The sequence below is a fragment of the Ailuropoda melanoleuca genome, chromosome 3 (genome assembly GCF_002007445.2).
Source record: "Ailuropoda melanoleuca isolate Jingjing chromosome 3, ASM200744v2, whole genome shotgun sequence".
Taxonomy (NCBI): Eukaryota; Metazoa; Chordata; class Mammalia; order Carnivora; family Ursidae; genus Ailuropoda; species Ailuropoda melanoleuca.
Window position 1 is genome coordinate 437,657 of NC_048220.1, and position 4,317 is coordinate 441,973.

Sequence of the window (4,317 nt, forward strand, 5' to 3'; positions counted from 1 at the left end):
GGTGGGGTGAGGCCCCACTGCCTCCGGGCCTTTAATATGGTTATTCCTCTCCTGTCTCAACTACCTGTGAACAGGCCCACCGGGCCCATTTCCTCCCTCTCCAGGGCGGTGGGAGGGGCTGTAAACTCCCTGGAGAGGCAGAGGGGCCCGGTCAGGCTGCCCTGCCCTCTGAATGGGGGATACGGGCAGGGCTGGGGGCTGGGACGGGCTGCAGAGGGGGCTCTGCATGGAATATTCCACAGCTGCAAAGCCAGGAGCAGAGGCCCTGGAGAGACCCCACTCTTGCACTGCAGGGAAACTGAGGCCGGCTGGCAGAATTGAGGGTTTTGGCTCATCATTCACTCAGGCTCTTTCCAGCCCCCCGCCCATGTACCAAGCCTGCCAGTGCCCCATCCTGGCCCCCTTCTGGTGGGGTTCGGCCTCTCTCTGTCCTGCAGCCCTGGAGAGCTGAGACCATCTCCACTGTGGTCTTGCTCCCAAGCCTGTAGGGGGCCTAATGCCTGGCACCCAGAAGCCAGAGCCTGCCCAGGTCCCTGACATGCTGTGTCCTCAGGCCAGCATCTGGCCCTCTCTGGGCCCCTGGGGGACAGAGCCTGCATGCTGGGGGTTTGCAGTCCTGTGACACAGAGGTATGGGGGTCCCCAGGGTGACCCATCTGCTCCCCTAGCAGGCTGTGCCCCTGCGTCCTCCGTTGTGACCTCCCACCCCACCCACCTCTCCAACCCTTTCATCTGAGGAGCCCCCAGCTCCTGGTTCTCAGCAGGTGCCAATTAGGGCGGCTCCTGCCTGGGCCCTGACTCAGAAGTGCTATGGGCTGCACTCCGTGCTGTGCACCGAGCCCAAGGGTGGCTGGAGTAGGGCTCCTGTCACCCCCTACCTCCAAGGCCGGACCCAGTGCCAAGTGTCTGGTCCAGCGTCACAGCCCAGGATGGCCTGCGGGCTGCGTTCCGAGCTCCCCTACTGGACTCCCCCCATGGAGGAGATTGGCTGCCCACGCTCCTGCCTCGGCCTTGGCCCTTTGCACTTAATCACTGGCTCCTTCTTTATAGACCATCTGCCCATAGCCCACCTGGTTTAGCTGACCCCCGGGGCCCCAGCTGGGAAAGGGCCTGGTGGGAGAGCAGCCAGCATAAGGCTGTGACCTTGGGGTGGGGTGTGGGGAGTCAGCCATGATTTGGGGAGTGATGGGAGGGGTACTGGGAGCCCAGGGCCCTGGGTCTCTGTCCAGTTCCACTGCCCTACTGGGCCCCATCCTGCTCTGTCTTCCGTGGCTTGGAGACTCCTGGGAAGAAGACCAGTGTGGCTGGGAGGGGATGGATGGGAAGGCTGGGCTTCCCCCAGGTCCTGTTCCGAGGGGGCAAGGCCACAACCACCCCCCACCCCATACCTCCGTTTGCCTTCCTTGTCCCTCAGTGTGTTCCCACTCCACAGCCTCTCATGGCTCTCCCAGCTCAGGGCTCTGTTGGATTAGATACCCATGCCTGCTCTGGGTCTGTGCCCCCTTGTCCAGGACCCCTGTCCAGCCAGCTGTGGTTTTCTGTCTGCAGAAGGTGGCTCTTCCTCCCTGTGCTCTTAGGGAGTCCGTGGGACCCTGACACCAGCTACTGAGTTGGCCGCACTGGGCTTGCCTCCCTCTGCCCTGGTGAGTCCTCCTCCGGCTGCCCCCAGGCCCCTCCCTTCCAGCAAATGGCCCCTGTAGGTTGGCTGTTCTGGGCCTGAACTTTGAGAGGGTGGGGGCTGGGCCTTCAGCCCTCATCTTCCTGGTTATCTCCCTCCCATCCCCCATGTATCCCAGCCCGTCCCCCTACTCCTGACTCCTCAACTCCCCCCCAACCCCCCACCCCATCCCCACCATAGGTTGGTCTGGCTAGAAATCAGGGCGGGGCACAGAGGTGGGGCACAAAGGACAGAGAGAAGAACAGGGACCCTGCACCTGGCTTGGAGAAGTGAAAGTGTGGCCTCGGGAAAGCCTGGCCCCCAGTGTGGCCTCAGTTTCCAGAGGCTCCGCTCAACACTGTATGCTTCACATACCCCGAGTTAGGGTGGATGTGGGCAATAACCATGGAGGGCCCATGGGAGGCTCCAGCCTGCAGGATGCCTTGCCTGTCCTGGCAACTCTCTCTGCCTGGCCTGGAAAGGCAGGTAGGGGCTCCCAAAGGCAGGGCCACCCCATCCCCATCCTGAGGTCCTGAGCATGGTGCTGGGACGCAGCCCACCACACACTTAGAGGCTGCCGACCGCTGCCAAGCCTTGCATACTGGAGTTATGTTCTATCACAGAGGGGAGGCCAGGCAACCAGCGTCAGCTCGGGTCCCTGGCCTGAGGTAGACAAGAACAGGTAGGAGCCCCTGGGAGATCTTGGCCTCGTGCAGTGGCTCTCTGCCAGCAAGGGATGTCCCTGTGGCCTTCATGCTGGATTCCAGCCATGTGAGCTGTGACTTCTAAGTTGGCCTTGGCTGGAGGCAGGAGGAGAAAAGCTCCCTGATATCCAGGCTCTGTCTGGGCTGGCAAGCCTTGGGTTGAGGGGATATGTCTTGCCTCCCAGTCAGGCCAGGCTCTTGGAAAACCCTGTGCTGGGCCACGATGGGGATCCCGTGTCTTTTCTTTGGTGACCCTCCCTCTTCCCCTGGACTTCTGGCCTCTGGAGGCCACACCAGACAGGTCCTCCCGTCTTGGCCTGTGGACATCTCCCCTCCCAGAGGGCCACCACCAATCCAGTCCCTGTGCCTCACCAACCCACTGCCAAAAATCCAGTACAATCCAGTCTAGTTTCATTTTCTTCTTTTTGCTTCTTTTTTGTTTTTTTACTTCCCCAATTGTTTGAAACTCACAAGCTATGACTAAAATAATGTCTTTCATAGAAAGAAAAGGAAAACAACAACACATCTGTTTGTCTAGCTCCAGTGTATGGTGGATATAGCAGCATTGGAAATAAAATTAAAACCAAAACGCAAAATTCAAGGCAGAGGGAGGTTGCGTGTGTGCGGGTCATTGTGCCGCACCGTCTCCTCCCCCCCGCCTGGGTGTGGGCCCTCAGGGCCAGGGGCTGGGGACATTTCACAGTGGCAGAGGCTGGGCGAGGAGAGGTCTCCACGGGACAGCACCCGGGCGGGAGGTCCCTGCGGGCACTGGCCAGCAGCCTCGTGTTCCCTGGCAGGGTGATGAGTCAGACGAGAGGAGCAGCCTCCAGCCAGAGGCTCTAGGACACACATAGCCAGCACACCACAGCCACAGCAGCAGGACCATGGGGGAGTGGGAGGGAAACCACCCCTCCCGGGGCGTGGGGCCTCTGCCGGCAGCATGAGTGTGGACTCACCCTCCCCAAACGTCCCCAACAACCCAACCCAAATCAGTGTGAGCCTCCGAGGCAGGGTACAGTGCTGGGCAGGGCCTGGACCGCAGCACAGACCAGTTGCTGGGGCAGCCTTGGGGTCTAAGCCCCCTTCCCGCCTTCCCGTTAGGAGGGTTGTGGCCTAGAAGGAGACAGGGTGGGGCTGGAACTGGAGGCTTTTCTCCTCTCCTGTGGATGGGAGATGTGAGGACAGGGAGGAGCGCAGGCCCCGGCGGTGAGACTTTCAGTCAATTGCAAAGTAGAGGTCCCTGCTGGTCGAGCCAAGAGCCGGGCCTGGCTGGAGCCTGGGCGACAGTAGGACTGGTCTGGGGGGCTGGGGTCTGAGGCCAGGGCACACAGCAGCCAGGGCAGAGCCAGGCCTCAGGGTCCAGGCCCCTCTGCTACTGGGCTCCACGTCCTTTCCCCAGGCAGAACTGGTTCCTGGGTTTCGGCAAGGCGAGGGCTGTCAGGTAGGGTTCCTGGTTGGGGCTCTGGCAGATGCCAGGCTGAGGGAGGGGTGCCACAAGGCCTCCAGGCCCCTGAATTGTTCCGGAGCACCAGACATGGTGGCTGGACCGCAGGGCCCAAAGGAGGGGGTGGGAGGAGATGCCGGCCCCCCGGGGTCTCCGCTGCAGCTCTATCATTAGTTGCTGCTTCGCGCAGGCGAAGTGGGGTGAAATCTTACAGATGGTCTGGTGGGGAGGAGGATGGCCACAGGGAGCCCCGCCCCCAAGAGGACCCCTCCCCACCCGGAAGCCCCACCCATGGAGCCGCGCCCGTCCAGGGAGGAACCCCGCCCCCATCCCGGAGGCCCGCACCAGCATAGAACCCCACTGCCCTCAGCAGCTTCACCCTGGCCCTACCACAGGGGAACCTCCTCCCATCCAGGAGACCCCGTCCTGGAGTCCGGCCCCCGGACAGAAGGACCGCCCCATCCAAGGACAAAAGCCAAAACCGGTCGGAGGACCGCCCCCATGCAGGGAGCC